The 17,590-nt window shown below is 47.0% G+C and overlaps 1 protein-coding gene across 1 annotated transcript in view; it reads left to right on the top strand.

Annotated features, from left to right (window-relative positions):
• Window positions 1–547: 547 nt before the first annotated feature.
• Window positions 548–17,590, top strand: part of cntfr (ciliary neurotrophic factor receptor) — a 190,161-nt gene continuing 173,118 nt past the window's right edge. The window contains exon 1 of the mRNA XM_034546966.1: window positions 548–810. The gene's annotated coding sequence lies outside the window, so the exon portion shown is untranslated. The remainder of the gene's footprint in view (window positions 811–17,590) is intronic.

The raw sequence follows: 17,590 nt of genomic DNA, 5'->3' as shown, positions 1-17,590 counted from the left end.
ATTGCCACGGCCGAGAAGGAGCTGGGAAAGTCAAAGACATTTAAACAACATTTAATTGAATGAATTGTCTCTAATTGTTTCAGGCGTCCTTATTTCTTTGTTGTTGTGTTCATTGGGATACTCTTTAAGTTTGGCTAAAGGCATTGACGCTGTGCAAACTCCCATTGTTGCCAAAATTCCTCTTGTTTGGGAGCGTGTGTGTGTGGGTACATGCTGTATTTCTGCATGTGTGTGTGCGTGCGTGTGTTTTTGCGTGTGCATGCTGTTCCTTCCACTACCCCGAGCGGTGGCTAGGGGGTGCACTGTGGACACGGTGTGTGTGTATGGGCAAGAGAGGCAGAGAAGGGGGGAGAGAGAGAGAGAGAGAGGGCGAGAGAGAGAGGCAGAGAGCAAGAGTGTGTGTGTGTGTGTGTGTGTGTGTGTGTGTGGTGTGTGTGTGCGTGAGTGTGCGTGTGCGTGTGTCTCAGTAATGTATTCCTGCCTGTGGCTGGGCTGGTCACATGGGGAGAGCAGCCTGTTTAAAACAGCCTCAGCTCGCTCACTCAGAGCAGTGCGAGACACAGAGACAGGCGCACACGTTCTCTCTCTCTCTCTCTCTCTCTCTCTCCCTCTTTCACACACGCACGCATACACGCACACACATGCTCATGCACGCAGACGGCAACTTTCCTCTATCGGACTGATACCATCACACGCGCCGGGATAGACACACTCCCCTTGCTACGGTGGAGAAGAGGATAAGGAGTGACAGATCAGAAAAAAAGAGAGATACAGGAACAACAAAAAAGAAAAAAAGAGAGCAAGTTCCCAGTGAGTAGCCACTTTTTCTTCTTCTTCTTCTTATATTTGTCTCGTTTTTTTACATTTGGACTTCTTATGCTCTGTATTGCCGGGACCCGACAGGGGAAAGAGAGTTGGATGGAAGGGACTGTGAGTGGAGGGGTGGATGGGGGGGTGTGAGTTGTAAAGGAGGAAAGGTGACAGGAGAGAAGCGTGGACGGGGTGCTGTAGAGCATCGTCCGGATGCCGCTCCATCAACATGTCCCTCTGTCTGTGGGATCTAATGCTGGTCATTAGCAGCGTGCGCTCGGAACGCTGCCGCGCGGAGCCTCTTGCTTTGCACTCTTGTGAGCGCGTGTGCATGCGTGCCCTCTTTAATTTGTGTTATTTATTCATTCATTTATTGTGTTGCCTGTGTTTTGCACGCGCGGCGGTCAGCCTGCTTCCGCAGTGGAGCAGATTCCCACGGAGATGCGCGCCGCTCCGGCTGTGATTTATAGAAAGTCATTGATATGCAGATGGGAAAAAAAAGGTGGACGCGGCGCTCCGTTCCGCCGACGCGAGTGATGTCTTGCGGCAGAGAGTCTCGCTGCCTCTCCTCCTCCGCCCGGCCGTGTCCGTCCCTCACTGTCCTACCGGCTCGCTGTCTCCTTCTCTTTCATCCTCGCTTCTCACTTTTCCTCCCTGCGCCGCCGCAGACCCCACTCCCTCACTCCCTTACTCCCTCACTCCCTCACCCCCTCACTCCCCCACTCCCTCACTCCCCCACTCCCTCACTCCCTCACTCCCTCACTCCCCCACTCCCTCACTCCCCCACTCCCTCACTCCCTCACTCCCCCACTCCCTCACTCCCTCACTCCCTCACTCCCCCACTCCCTCACTCCCTCACTCCCTCACTCCCTCACTCCCCCACTCCCTCACTCCCCCACTCCCTCACTCCCTCACTCCCCCACTCCCCCACTCCCTCACTCCCTCACTCCCCGTCTCTGTCTTTTCATTAACTTTTGTCCTGCGTCTGTTTTTTCGTCTCTTAAGCTCTCCACGCTCTTTTCTCCCCGCTCTCTTTTCTCATGTTCTCCCCCACGCTGGTACTCGCTGGTATACATAGTGGATTCCTCAGTTGCATAGAAAAAGAGAGGATCGCGGAGTTGTGAGTAAGGAGGAGGAGGAGGAGGTGGAGGGAGAAGAAGAAAGAGAGAGGAATGAAGGGGAAAGTGGAAGGAGGGGGGGGGGGAGGGAGGTGTGTGTCGTGGGGGGGGGGGGACATTGAAAAGGCTGACACTGGCTTGGACAATTAGCCTAGGGAGTCCGTCCTGGGGTGCTATTCTGAGAGAAGCTTTGGCCCCTGGGCGCTGGGCGCTGGGTCATGGGATGCCTTGACCCCTCCAGTCGACAGCTAGGCATGGGAGCCATTATCACGGCCTGATTGATTAGCACTGAGCGGAAATCCCTTTTCTCTTCCCTCCTTGGGAGGAAAAGACGGGAGCTTTTTGTCCTTTTGGTGCTGCTGGTTTAGTATCTGCTGCCAGAATGTGGACGGCTCTGTTTTTGTTTTGTTTTTCTGTTAAATAGGTCTAGTCACTATATATCTTCTGGGTCGGTCTTTTTCTCTCTTAGATTTTTTTCTTCTTCTCATAGTGTGTGTGTGTGTGTTGGAGTGGTATTTGTTTAACTAACAAGTCAGGCAAGTTGCCCTCTGAGAAAGACTCCGCAAAGATTTATGTGGGGAATTTCCTAATAGATCAGATTGTGTTTTCACGTTTACCTTTTTTTGCCCTCATCGTTCTGTTCTGCTTCTATGAGGTATGCACCTGCAGAGATTGTTAGTGATGCACTTTAGAGGCTACCTGGGGGTTAAAAGGAAGGAGAGAGAGAGAGAGAGAGAGAGAGAGAGAGAGAGAGAGAGAGAGAGAGAGAGAGAGAGAGAGAGAGAGAGAGAGAGAGAGAGAGAGAGAGAGAGAGAGAGAGAGAGAGAGAGAGAGAGAGAGAGAGAGAGAGAGAGAGAGAGAGAGAGAGAGAGAGAGAGAGAGAGAGAGAGAGAGAGAAAACTTTGTGACAAAAAAGAAAAAGATGTGAATGAAAATGTGATAAAAGACGGGAGTGGTGGGGCGGCTCGGGAAATCGAGCTCCTCTCTTTGGTCCGTACGTTTCTCTTATTTATTGTGTCTCCATCTCCATCTTGTTCCTCTGTTGATCTCCCCCCCTGTTCCCGTGTCTCGCTAACTCTCGCTACTTTGGCTCTCTCGCAACAACACCCCCCCTTCTTCAGACTGGGAGTTTAGCGGGGTGTTTAGCCCGGCTCACGGCTGATCAAAGCAGTGTGTGTCAGACCGGGCTTAGCCCAGGCACTCCTAATGGAGCGCCGTTTTCATGCCTAGTTGGTGGTGGAGCGGGAGGGAGAGATTGGGAGGGAGGGGGTGCAAATAGAAACACTGACGGAAAGATTTCAAGGGAGGGAAAGACAGACAGAGAAGAGGGGTAGAAATAGGCTAACAGCGGCGCACGGGTAAGCAGATGACTACCGACAGGCAGAGTAGGCAAAAGGGTGACATTGTGAAAAAGAGGGATGTGTGTGTGTGTGTGTGTGTGGGGGGGGGGGGGGGAGAGACAAACAGGGGCAAAGACACTTGTTGTCAGAAGCACACAGGGAAGCACAAAGCTTGAGACGGGGCGCACAGAGAGAGAGAGAGAGAGAGAGAGAGAGAGACAGGCAGCAAATGCCTTGCACCAGTGCATACAGTTAAAGCCAGCACAGGATAGCTCCCACACATGGTTTGGTTTTAGGCTGGAAGCAACACCAGACGGGAAGAGGCCTGTGTGTGTGTGTGTGTGTGTGTGTGTGTGTGTGTAAGAGAGAGAGAGAGATAACGAGACAAAGAGAGACGTGTGTGTGTGTGCGTGTGTGTGTGTGTGCATGTCAAGCATCTGTGTGCCCGTCTGTGTACGCTTATAACCCACCAGACAGGCATGCATGTAAACCATATATTGATTTTTTAACCGACCATAAAAAAGCTGTCTCGGCTTCTCCTGAATCTTAAAGTTTTTAACATGTTCTTATTAAGATATTTTCTTCGGAAGAGGAAAGTAATTTAATTTATCAGTACATTATAACCTTGAGAAATGAAAAGTCCTTAAATTGGAGAATGGTACTTCCATCTTATCAAGGGGCCTGCGATGACTGCGAAAAAAAAGACGGCGGTGACATTTTAAAGTGATTCTCAAGGAACTGTGGGGCCCAAATTGATTGAGAAGTGATGTCAGGGTTGATTAACTGTCACTTAAAAGACTGCCACTCAACACAGCGCGTGTGCATTTCTAATTCAACCGTAGATACTTCTGAACTTTTACAATTCTTTTCTCTCCCCCCCCCCCGTCATTCTTTCTCTTCTATTTCTTCCTTTACCTCTCTTCCACATGATCCATTCTTTTACTCATTTATCTTGTCTCCTCTCCTTTCTCTCATCACCCTTACAACTTTCTTTCCCTTTTCTTGTCCCTTCCTTGCTCAATATTGTAGACTCCCTACCCGTCATCCTTCTCTTTTATTCTCTCAGGTCCACTCTGTTTTACCTTCTCTACACTTTTTTTTCTTCTTCTTTTCTTCTCCTTGCCTCTCCTCTCCTCTCCCCACCTTGTAATGCTGGTGTTTATGCTTCAGACGGAAGAAAGGTAAGGTAAAACTAGGATAATATTTCCCCTAACATACTTACTGCCTGGGTAAACATCCTTGGACAGATGTCCGAGCGTGGGCCTGATCAGAGGAGGTGGGTGGGGAGGGGTGAAGGGGCGCGAATCTCACTGCTGTAAAGTACACAAAGGCAACAAATTGGAAGCCGGTGTGGAGAAGGGTGGGGGGGGGGGATCAGAGACTTTTTTTAGCCTTGAAAATGAAAGTTTCTCGAGGGCACAGGGAAGGTTGGGTTCTGAAGTTCGCATGTTAGTTACTTATAGCTGGCGCTGACTATCGCTATGGAAGGACACTGGCACTGGGCCAAAGATCGCCAGTGGCCTGTGAGCTTCAGCAGTTCAGCCAGACCAACGCGATCTCCATAAAGTATGGTGTGAAAAACTAAGTGGGGCTAAACCTGCGTCCACTTAGTCTGACATATTTAATCAACATTTCATAGGTAATGCCGCTCGTATAAGCTCCAGGTCAGTTTAAGGTCTTTGTTGTCTCAACCAACAAAAGGAGATGACAGATCTCAACTGAAGCTTTGAGTTTGACATCATTATTACTTCAGTTGCTTGTAAATGTGAAAAGCTTAACATTATTAGATCCAACAAAGGATTCAAAAGGATTTTCCAACCCATAACCCAGGGACAGGGTGAAAAGGACTCAAAGGGAGAGAGGCTAGAGGGGTGTGAAGGGGAAGAAATGAATAAGTGATTATGGTGAAGTGTACTTCGGATTGGTATTTGTCTTGTCTTCGGTGCGCCCTGTGACCCACACTGTCAAAATAGTCTATTCATGTCTACTACTAGCACGCACCGAAAAAAAACATATTTGCATATCTATGGATGCACTTCGAAAAACATTTGATTTACGACGGCGTCGCCTGAATGTGTAGATTAGCATTATGAAAAGAAAACAGTCTGCAGCGACCAATGCTGTAATGTTTGATTGAATAGATCCAACCCACAATGGGCTAACCCCCCCCCCCCCCCCCCCCCCCCCCAACCCCCATCAAGAATGCAAGCGTATCGGGCCGATATTTTCACATACGTCACACACAACAGAATAACTGTGTCTCTGGCTCGGCGGCTGAGCAGCGATGATGCAGTCAGACGTGTGTGTAGTTCTCTAAGCTGCTATAGCTGTCAGCCAAACACACGGTCCAAAACAATAAAAGTTGGGTAAACTGCTTTCCCCAAAAACATAAATTCTATAATTCATCCGCACTAGGTCTCTGGCTGCAGAGCAGCGGCCGGGGGTTGGAGATGCACTCAGATGTGTTATTTCTAGCGGCTCCCAAATAGCCGGGGGCCGGCAAAGAGAAGTGAGTCCAGTGGGCAGCCAGTAGCAGTATCAAACTGGTCTGAAAGGTGTTTTTTGAGGAAGTGTGAATCACTCCAACCACGGCTCTTAAAATGTGAGGCTGCTGCAGATTCGGCTGTGAACAGACACCGAGGGGCACATTCACAAGAGAGCGCTTTAAGAAGAGAAAGAAAAGAAATGTACACTTTTATTGATCCCCGTGGGGAAATTCTTCTCTGCATCTGACCCATCGTTAGTTATTAAGGAGCAGTGGGCTGCAGTGAAGCGCCCAGGGAGCAACTGGGGGTTCAGTGTCTTGCTCAAGGACACTTCGACATGGGGATCGAACCGGCTACCTTGTGGTTACGGCACGACCACTCCCCCCCCCACCCCCCATGAGCTACAGCCGACCCAAAATTATTCTCCTCGCAGGGATAATAAATGAAAAAAAAAGTTTTTATTTGTGTTCATTTTGTTACACATGTAACGCGCACACACATATTACATTTTACACACCTCAGTGAATCGAATGCTGCCAAGGTCTTTGGAGGCAACATGCACAATTCACACTCTTTCTCCATCTACCCCCTCTCTCTCTCTCTCTCTCTCGCTCTCTCTCTTTAGTCAGATATGCCACCTGCGGTGTGCTTTTATCTAAACGCACCTAAGGGTTGAAGACATGACAAGATTTTGTTGAGATTTGGTCCCAATTGGTTGTGTAATTATTTCGGAAATCCGAACGAACTCTTGTGCTTTCTTTGTACATTTCTAATACATGGGGGGGGGGGGGGGACATAGAAGACTGCCACCAGGTCCCCCAATAATGGAAAGCTGTGAAATGTAAAAAAATGAATGAAAGAAAGTATTGGTTGTGAGCTAGTCTGAGCAGCTAGTTTTTATTTAGTTTTTTTACTTGTAGATTTGTGAATGTGCCTGCTCCTCTGCTTGTTACTCAGTCTCTTGTCAGTCTGCCTTTATGTCTGTCAACTTGCTGTGTGTACGAGCGGGTCAACTTGTGTGTGTGTCTGTGTGTGTGTGTCTGTTTGTGTGTGTGTGTCTGTATGTGTGTGTGTGTGTGTGTGTGTGTGTGTGTATCTGCTCGCCTCGGCTGCATTTTCATCCTCAGACAGCTCTCCTCAGTCAGCCCCCCCTGTAGCAATCTCACAGCCGCGGCAGAAGAAGAGTATGACTCCTCAAACTTCTTGATCAAAGCAAATGAGGGATGAAAGGATGGAAATGGATAAACCCTATTATGAATATGCATCACCCAACCTCCTCCCCCCCACCCGAGCACTCAAACTATCCCTCTCTCCTCGACTCACATGCGCACACACGCACAAACGCACTCGAAAAGCTGCCCCCTCCAGCAGGGGGCGATTAAAAGGTATCTTGTAGTGTTGTGTTTGTCGTGTTTACCCCCACACACAGCAGATGGACATCCAAGACATTTACATCTGTGAACAAACCGATGCACCGACTGACAGCAGCAGGCAGCGCACTTTTAATCGATCTAAGGTAACACTGCAACACACGCACACACATTCTTGCATTAAACATATAGAAATGATTTCCTCAGGGCACGCACGTTGTATGTTTATGTGCGTCCTTTGGATACGCAGAGTAATGAGCCTCCAGACTACAGCACAATATACAGTATCCATCAGTGTACATGGTGAGGCACGATAGAAAGAATGGGAGAACCTACTATTTCCGACTTGCGAAGATTTTTTTTTGGAACAAAAATATGAATAAAATGAAGCCCATACAACCCTTTCATCATGTCACATTTTTATAGCAGTTTGCTATAACAGTGTACAGGCTGGATCGTGTGTTTTTCACTCATTTTCTTTCAGTTTTCTTTTCAGTTTCTTCGTCACTTCTGTAGTTTTTTCTGGGTCAGGTAGCAGTGAACCTAGTGCTCTGAAATAACCAATATCTCTGACTCGTCCCCACTCAGCAGCTCATCTGTATGAAAGGAAGTGAATGTGACATTAGCCGGCACGAAAATCAATTATTCCCGCAATCACCTGGCCCCTTTTGAAGAAATGCATGGCTGCGCAGTAGGACTGTAAAAGAGGAGACGTTTATAGCTTGATCCATACATTAATCATTTAAATACCAGCGGAGTGATACGCTTTGAGGTGCTATTTTCTTTTAAACTATACACATCTTTTGTCAAAACGTCTACGGCTCTACGTTTTTTCATAATCTCTGCTTTTCTATTATTTTTTTTTCTGTGTATTGCTGACAAAGTTATAATATAGGTCTCATATCACTGCCCGTTCATCCATGGCATCTATTGTTGGTCATGCTGCAGTTCTTCTATTTATTTGGAAATAACAAGAAATGCATCACTGCCAGTATAGGAGTGTTCAATAATGGCTGGGGGAAGGGAAAAGTTATTATGAAATGTGATGTCCGCATTGCCAACTAATCCGGTGCTCTGCATCCTAAGACAAGGTGTCAAGGGGGGGTGGGGGGGGGATGTGTGGCAGTCAGGGAGCGTTACAGGACATGAGAGAGAAGCCGGGCACCTGAAGGAGTGGTCGGGTGTCGTCGACAGCAGACCGGACTGTGGTCACTCTCGATGGGAGTGGAGAGACTCGGAGGTCGGGAGAAGTGACAACGAAAGTTGGCGAAACAGGCGAGAATGCTTTCAACCTGAGGGAGAATGGGGGAATACAACAGACAGCCACGACCTGAAAGGACAGAGGAGAGGCTAAGCATAGCTCGCGACGTATGCGACTTGTTGATGGAAGGATTTGAGGAGGCGAGAGGACTGCGGAGACGACTCAAGAGGTTACGGGGAGGCTAACAACAAAAGTGATTGTGGTCCGCAGAGGGTAACAGGGAAAGTAGAAGAACACCGGGGATTCAATTACGGAGCAGGAGTCAGTTTTACTGAAGGATACAATCAGGCATGATTGGGACGAGAAGGATAGCAGAAGAAGACAGGAGGCAATGAGAGGGCTGGATGGACCCGGTTGAGGCCAACAGCAATTTCGTGGTCAAATATGGTGGAGGTGGACTGGAAACAATTGGAAAGGGGTGTGCAAGAGAGGGGAGAAAATTAGCAGTTAGGAAAGACTATCAACAGATCGACTGTTGATAAGAGTGCAGCAGGAGTGTGGAGGAGAAGGATCGGCCCAGAAACGACAGAGGTCGGTGAACACACAGGGAGACCTAGTACCATTATGGCCGCCTGCGTGATTGAGGTCGGGGAAAGAGGAAAAGGTGCAGCGATTAGAGAGAATCAAAAGGGGGAGGGGCATGCTGGACGGGGTTTGGGGTCGAGGCTCGGAGATGCGTCAACGGTCAACGGTAAGAGGTCGAATGTGGCGAAGGGAGATGGGACACGGGACACAACATTGTGTGTGTGTGTGTGTGTGTGTGTATAATTTGGAACATTATAAATAACATGGAAACATGGATTTGTTTTTTGTCCTCAAACCTACAGTTTTCTCCGTTGCTGTATGTGCTATTTAGGTCTGCTCTCGAAGTGCATCCCCAATGGGATGCTGAAACACAGCCACCCTCATTTATTAAACTCAAATCGAGACCTGACACCCCCTCCTGTGTCGGAAATGTTCTGGGATCGAGACACATTATTAATAATGCAATGCGTTAAAAATTATTGGCTTTTTTAAAAAGAAAATATGCAGATACCTCTATCCTTTTTGGGGGGATATTTCAGATCTATTTATTTATCTCAGCTCTAAAATATATATAGGCTGTTGAAAGGACAAGGGCTCTGCCGCTGGCAGTGTGTGTGTTTGTGTGTGTGTTTGTGCAGCTTTATGGACAGTCATTCCAAATAGTGTGTGAAGTTGCTGTCTGTACATGAGTGTTACTGCTTATGTGCCTCTCTTTCCACATCCGTCCATATATTTGCTTGTTGATGTAAGCTCGACTTTATGCATAGCTGTGTGTGTGTGTGTGAGAGAGAGAGAGAGAGAGAGAGTGAGTGCCTCCCTCGGAGCCGGGGGCTTTTAATCTATTAAAGCCTGATCCTTAAACACTAATCAATGCACCCTTTTATATTTCCATTACAGTGCAGAGGCAAAGGGATAAATAAAGCATGACAGTGGAGCTCAGTTGAGGTCACATCACGTTGGAACAGCCCAAGAGTCCAAATGCACAGGCTTAAACGTGACAGACTTATTTGTGTCCAAAACAGGTTGCAGCTCATCTCATGCCACATCTAAATAATGATGGCGGCACGGTGGTGTAGTGGCAAGCGCTGTCGCCTCACAGTGAGAAGGTATCTGCGCTTTGGTTTCCTCCCACGGTCCAAAGATGTGCAGGTTTGGTCAGTCGGCCGCTCTATTGCCCATCTGTGTGAACGTGAGCTGAACGGTTGTCCGTCCCAACCTGTCGGCCCCGTAAATTCACTGGCGACCTTTCCAGGGTGCAGCCCACTTCCCGCCTTCTCGGTGACCTTCAATATTATAGGGACAGTGTGTCAGATTTAGTGGCATCTGGCAGTGTTGTCAGATGCCACTAAATGCCCCCCCCCCCCCCCCGCTCACTCCTCCCTTTACAGGACTGCAGTAATGTGACAGAGTGCAAAACTGCAGAAGCGCCGCTGGTCCTTGCCTTGCCATGATCCGTGATGTCAGTACTTCCTGAGCAACGAAAGCCAGTTTCGCCCCCCTGTGGCTCGCGTTTCCGCAGTTTTTCACCAGCGCGTCCGAGACCTACGGTCGCTTTCAGGTAACGTGAAAACGTAGAAGGCCCGCTCTACAGCCAGTGTTTGGTTTGTCCCTTCTGTAGGAACATGGCGGACTCTGTGAAGAGGACCCGCTATGTAGATACAAAGGGCTCATTCAATATATTATATTATATTCCTTAATAAAAGATCATATGCCGACCATGAAATTAAATCATCAGAATTTGTCCTTTTGTTGTTTTTGCTTTTTTATTAGCAGAAAAAGCACCGTATAAAATCTGACATCTACAGCCGGGACCGTTTCCCCCCAATTAAAAGAATGATGTTCCGTACACTTGACTCTTCCTCTTTTCATTAAGACAGATAATTGCCTGCGCTTGCACGAGAATCTGTGTCTTTCGTACCGCATGCTTTATTCGCAGCCTCATGTCTCTATCCTCCCACCCCTCTTTCTCTTCTTTTTAAATGTAGTGCTCCTTGCTCACAGCATCACGTATTCCCTTTGGACCGCGTTTAACTGGTGATATATGCACTGTAGCATTCAGCTGTCAGGAGAGAACACTTTCAAGCTATGCAGTCGACAATGCGCGCTGCCGTTTTAGGGATGATTTACAGCAAATGACTGCGGGGCATTTAAACCCAGTGAACTGACAGTATTCGCCTCTTCTCGGAGCACACTTTATTAGCCACGTCTGCTTGTGTACGTTTCCCTCAACCCCAATTAATTTAGTGTACTTAAGTGGCAGATTTGCCTTAGACCATGCTAGCCCTTGGAGTCTACTTTATTAGTGTTGTCTGGGTAACCCCTGCATTAATGCCCCCCCCCCCCATCCTCTCAGTTCCAACACACACATTTTTTTTTTATTCCGCTAGAGAGTATATGTGTGTGTTTTTCCGCTCCACTGTGGTAGTTTATTAGCAATGTTTCCTTTGATAGTTAGTGTGCACGCTTGATTATGGTTGAAAGGGAGTGGGACGGGCGCTGGGCCGGAGGAAGTCTGCCTAATGATATTAACAACATCCTTTATTGGGTGGCTACTGCTGGGCGAGGGAGGGAGAGGAGTAAAGAGGAGGGAGGGAGTGGGGGAATCGAGTGAAAGAGTGGGTAGTTGGAGAGGGGGGGGGGGGGGGCGGGGGGACATTTTTTATGAATCAAAGAGACAGTGTTTGGAGGGGCGGGTACTTTGTCAGGAGGATTTAGCCATAACAAAATAAGGAAAAGGTAGAGAGAGAGAAAAGGCAGAGCAAAAAAAAAAAAAACGTCGGAATTACGAAGGAGAAAATAATCTCGACACTGAGCCAACACCATGATGGGAGATATTCTCGCTCCATCTTAATATATTTCACACAACTGTTGGTGCCTCTCTGCTCCACGAACAGAAACTTTGCAGTCATATCACAAATCGCCTAGCAACCCCATCCGGCGCCGTCATGGATGCCCATTGAGGGGGGGGGGGGGGGGGGGGGGGTAGCTGTCTGTAAATATTGGCTAGGTGTGTGACAAAAAACGAGATTCCTGGGAACGAGATTGTTGTCATGCCGATTGTGCTCACGATCTCGTGCAAACACGTGCAGGACTGAATGAACTTTATTTTTTTGAGAAAGGGCCAAAAGTCAAACTTGGGAGGTCAGAAAGTCATAGCCGATGTAACCCGACAACTGAATCTGCAAAGAGGAGCGTCGGGATAGTCCTGTCGTGGATTATGAGGTCGGTTGTCTTCGCCGTCAGTGGTTCAATTGAAAATGAGCTTATCATTTCATCTATTCTGTTTTTGCATCTTATTTCCAGTCATCACTTCCGTCAGTTAGTAATCGCGTTACTTATCCCTGCCAAATGCAAGCAGGGAACATTATGCGCATTATTCTTCCCTTTTATGTATTCAACTTCATACGAAAAGGGAGTCGAGATGCAAAGGGGAGGCTTCATCCACACACGGCCTGTGGCACTACTTTCACGTTCACACGCCGGACCCACTGCCGAGCACAAAAGACACAGTGAATGGAGCGTGATTATTTACATTAGCTTTGTGTTGTCTGAAAGATAGAATCAGACACAAAATGAGATATAATATATAAATAAGGGGTCTTCTGTAAAACTATACCTCAGCAGAACAGAATGTTATTTACAACCAGTCCGCAAATCAAAACATGAACAAATTCACACAAGGGATACATTTTTCTCCCCCGATGTAACGTTTTATAAAAAAGACACACAGGGTCAAGGAAGGTAACCCGAGTATGGCATTTACTGTAAAGTCAAATAAAATCTATTTTATTCTGCTTGTTCCTTTCAGCTCATTAAAAGCTCCAAAAGCTTTGAACATAGTGTGCAAAAGAAGCCTCGCTGCGCTTCCTAAGATGTAGCGGCTTCACCCGGCGTCACTCGCGTCTTTGTCTTGCGCAAACTTCTATTTTGGAAGAAAAGCCGCGCACCGAGCAGCACATGTTACCGCGGCGTGCAATCCAAAGACAAAGTTATACGCTGTCTTGCGCAACCAGCGACGCACACGCACTCACGCGCACACGGACAGCCAACGACAGTGTGTCGATTGTTTAGCAGCGCCAATCCGCATCTCCCACAAACACCCAGTGAAAGCTGTCACCTTGAGAAGCCTCGCTCCACACCGAAAAGAAAATGTCAGAGCTGGCAATTTCCTCTGTTTACTTTGGCGAGGTGCCCAAGGTCTCACACTCCTCCCAGATGTGTGTGCTTGAGTGTGTGAGTGACTTTGTGCAGGCATGTTTATTTGTCTGTTTGCGGGCATGTCGGTCCCTGCACTAGTGTGTGTCAGCTATGTGGCATCCTCTGTGTGTTTGTGTGTGTGTGTGTGTGTGTGTGTGTGTGTGTGTGTGTGTGTGAGAGAGATAGAGAGAGAGAGAGAGGGAACGAGACAAAGCAAGAAAAATGAACTCATTCTCCCGCACGCTGTCTCTCTGCAAGCGGCGTCAGCATCTGTCTGCTCCTGTGGCTAAGGAGAGATATCAAACGTGCACGAGTCTCAAGAGTCGCGCAGCGGCGCACGAGCATACGCAAACTAAATGCAGCGACGACATTTCTGAAAGCCAACACATCCCAAGTATGCAATAACGGCCGTCGGCACATAGAAGTTGTGACACACACACACACCGACCTGTCAGTTAAGATGGCGTTTGAATTTTCCCACGATCTCAGCGAAGTTGGATCGTGAATGCCCTTCCATTTACACGTGTGTGTGTGTGTGTGTGTGTGTGCGTGCGAGGGAGATACCTCTGCTAGAGCTCAAATTAGTGCCTTTAAAAAAAAATAAAAGCGGAATACTCTCGGCGCACTTGAAATGAAAGTCCTTTCACCCGATTAGTCCGCGTGTGATAGCTGCCTTTTTATATTTAGCCTTTGCCACTTAAATCAAATAGTGTTTTCAACTTTAGAAACTTGGAATGCTCTGACGCTCGTATGGTCCAAGCGAAAGCGCCGGGTTGCCTCAGAGAAGCGGGTTCCCTCACATCGATGTCCTCCAGCGAACCGCCATTGTCAATACAGAAGCACCCCTGGCAGAGGCAGAAGCGGGACAGAGCGTGTAAACTGGCTGCTCCAAGCACCACAGTTCTCCGGCCAACAAATTGATGTTTGGTGGATAAAAACCCCCCTCGTCCAAACAACAGCTGAACACACCATCTGCTTCCCTGCGATGCCACTCTTCAGGGACACCTATTTTAATTCATCTTTTTATTTCGCTTCTCACTTCACGGCCAACGCCATCATCCTGCGTTTTACTGCCCTCTTGTTCTCATTGTCGTTTCATTTGGGTTATTGGGTGCAGTTTTTGCTAGAGCTGCTAGTGCCTATTTTGTTTTGCCGTGAGACTTAAAAAAAAGTATAATAAAACCCCTTCTGCTTTTTTGTTGCTCTTTTGCAGATTGTTGAATGCGTCTCCTCTGCTTGTGTCTGCACAGCATTTAGTTATTTTTAAAACAATGTAACGGATCCCGCCCCCACCCTCCTAATATAAAATACCCGTTAATGGCAAAAAAACTGCTAATGCCAAAATTCATTTTAAATCAATAAAAATGCAATTTCCTTAAATGCAATTAACTACCATAGATGGCTGTATAACCTTAAGAGGATAACATTTAGAATTGTTTATGGATTGGACTGACTTTGGGGGGGGTGGTAGAAATAATTTTTCTTTTTTTAGTCTTTAGCATGAATATTTTTAATTTGCTCCACTTCTAGGGCTTTTTAAGTGTGGCTTCTCCGCCCCAAAAAAGTGAAATCAAAACACAATGAACACCAGGTGCTTTCTGCCACTGCTGTGTTCATTATGTTTTTCTGGAGAGGGCCACATTTGGAAACCAACGGGGCCGTTAGCCGAGAGCCCAGAGGCGGCAGCCATGCTAGCCTTCTGCCATCTCTCCCTCCAGATGCAACCTTTACGTGCTCCATCTGTGGCTCTGTGATCGCTCTCAAAGGCTACCTGCAGCGCTGCCATCGCTGACAGGCACCGACCACAATTGGTCGCGTCCAGACCAATTTCCGTACCATTGTCTTTGTGTCTGTTTTTTTATTGAACATGCAACTCAGTTTTCTCTTCTTGTGATCTTGAATATTCTGGCTGCCAGACCACCGACGACAGCTGTACAAGATAATTGAACATTCGCAGCGCATCCATCATTAGGAGGACGAGTGACGCGTTGAAGGAACATATGGCGGTGCACACTTTGCACGCCGCGTCAACGTACGAGCGTTCGAGGCCCGTACCTGTTAGTGAGTGAGACAACTGGTGCGCGTGGGAGAAGTGGATTTAATTTTACTGCCGAGGCATGTTGTACAGTCGGTCAATTTCCTTCCACACGTTTCCCCCCCAACACCCATGACAAATTCCTCGATTTCCTCACTACACATTCCCCGATGCATTATTGGTCATGGACATTATATGGTCCCACATATTCTGCCTCTCGGAGTCTGGGACGTATCGGGTTGCCTGTGCGTTCAGTGTGAGCGAGTGAGAGACAACTGAAAGGAAAAAACAGAGCGACATGTAAGCCAACAATGTTTAATCCCCCAGTCGGAGACGATTTAGTGTCTTGTTAATGGAGTAAGAACTTTGGCTGGCTTTATTTGAATTTCATGGCTTTTTTTTCCCCCTTTTTCTTTAATCGTCTGTTTTTAGAGCTGCAACCAATCTGTGACGGGGTATCATCTTCCAGTATGTCAATTAGGACTCTTTATATTGACTCCTGATACACACAAAGGCCCACTTTGCGTAGTTTTTTTTCTATTTCTATTGGACAAGAGTCCGGTTTACTACGGTGCTGCTGATAAGATAAGATAAGCAAAACCTTCCAACACACAAAAGATCCGTTGGCACTGTGAGTCCGTGCAGTCAACAGTATGGCTCTGAAGGCAGCGTGTGAAAATATGTCATCCAATTTCCTGTCTGGATCTATTAAAAGCGAGATACACGATGCCATAAAATGACATTAAAATATTCCTCACACCTTTCAGAAACAATGTGCTAACCGGAGGGATGAATGTGCGTCTGCGGAGCTTAGCGAATGTTTGTAGTGGCGGTGGGGGAACTGACATGGCTCGAGGCGTCCATTTTGTTGAGTAAAGTTAAGGAGGTTTAGCTCGAGTGTGAAATCCATGTTGAAGCCCTTCGGTTATGCTCGACTTGACGGGTTGCGTGTGTCTGTGTGAATGCGTGGGTGTGTGTGTGTGTGTGTATGCACACGCGCACGTCTACTTTCACGCTTCCTTTCGGGCATGTGCGTGGTATGCTATGGAATATTGGTGCATTGGTATTTCCATTTCAATGTGTGTGTGTGTGTCTGTGGTATAAATCATGACCCTCTACTATTGCTTGAATCCATTGACTGGCAGCTCAGAAATGTAGGGGAAAAAAGTCCATATGGTACTTATCATAAGCAGACACATTTCTCCATTGCTAGAAGTAATTTGTTTTAATTGCCTACTTAGAAGTAATATGGCCTCAAACTAGCTTCTTTTTTTTTTTCTTTCATAGTAACCTAAATGAAATATGAGAATGCCTATTAACTGCCACGATTATGTTATAATAATCTGAAAATGTAGCCTGTGTGTGTGTGTGTGTGTGTGTGTGTGTGTGTGTGTGTGTGTGTGTGTGTGTGTGTGTGTGTGTGTGTGTGTGTGTGTGTGTGCGTGTGCTGGGGAGTGAACCACTAAAATACAGAATGAGGAAATGTTGTTGTCACTGGGATACGGGACTTTTCAACGTTTTTGGGGTTTTTTCATTAGCAAAAGCTGTGTATAGACTGTAGTATTTTTAAAGTTACGGTCAATAGCGACCAACATTTTTTGTGTCATTGATTTTATACTTTGACGCTGCAGAATGCCACATGACTGCAGCTTCTCGCATTACTACCATATTCGCAGTGAAGAACATCCTCTCAGGGTTGATTCCTGAATAGCATCGTGACCTCGGTGTGCACTGCACCCTGATTTGCTGGAGGGGTGTTAATTAGTTTAAAATAATCCTGAATCTTCAGTGCAGTAGTTCAGATATAAAAGTATATAAAGCATCACAGAGGTGGAAGAATTCTGCTGATTCAGAGTTCCCAAGCTGGGACTTAATTTCCCTGAGAATTCCCCCGAGCGTTAAGCTTACTGGGCACAACGGAATTGACAACAATGTCCATCTCCGTTGCCTTAAAGGTGTCGCGAGCCGCATCGTGTCATAACCGCTTCAATCTCACTGGCGCATCACTGTGAGACCAGTCGGTCTCGGATCGGCACTGTTATTTTACAATCATTCGTGCAACGAGCGATGGTGAAGAGAATGGAGAAAAATGGGTCATAATTGCATTAGGAAAGACCTTTTGAAATCAACAGTAAGATACAAATAAATACGACAAACGCTAAGCACATTCTGCTTTCAGTGGGTTGACATTGTTCTTATTGAACTAATGCACCAAAGGCTTCAGCTATATCCTTTCAATGTACAGTACACGATAGTGTTGTTTAAATATAATGTTGTACACACACACACACACACACACACACACAGTACAGATAACCCCAGTCAGGGAGGATTATGAGTATTACTGGAATAAAAACAATTTTCTTCTAAAAATGATTCCCACTTTGTGCTCCGGGCTGTGCTTGACTTAGCGCCGCCAATCGTTTTTCATGTGCAAGAGGCTTTTAG

Source organism: Cyclopterus lumpus, chromosome 12 (genome assembly GCF_009769545.1).
Source record: "Cyclopterus lumpus isolate fCycLum1 chromosome 12, fCycLum1.pri, whole genome shotgun sequence".
Taxonomy (NCBI): domain Eukaryota; kingdom Metazoa; phylum Chordata; class Actinopteri; order Perciformes; family Cyclopteridae; genus Cyclopterus; species Cyclopterus lumpus.
This window is presented reverse-complemented; position numbering and strand designations above follow the sequence as displayed.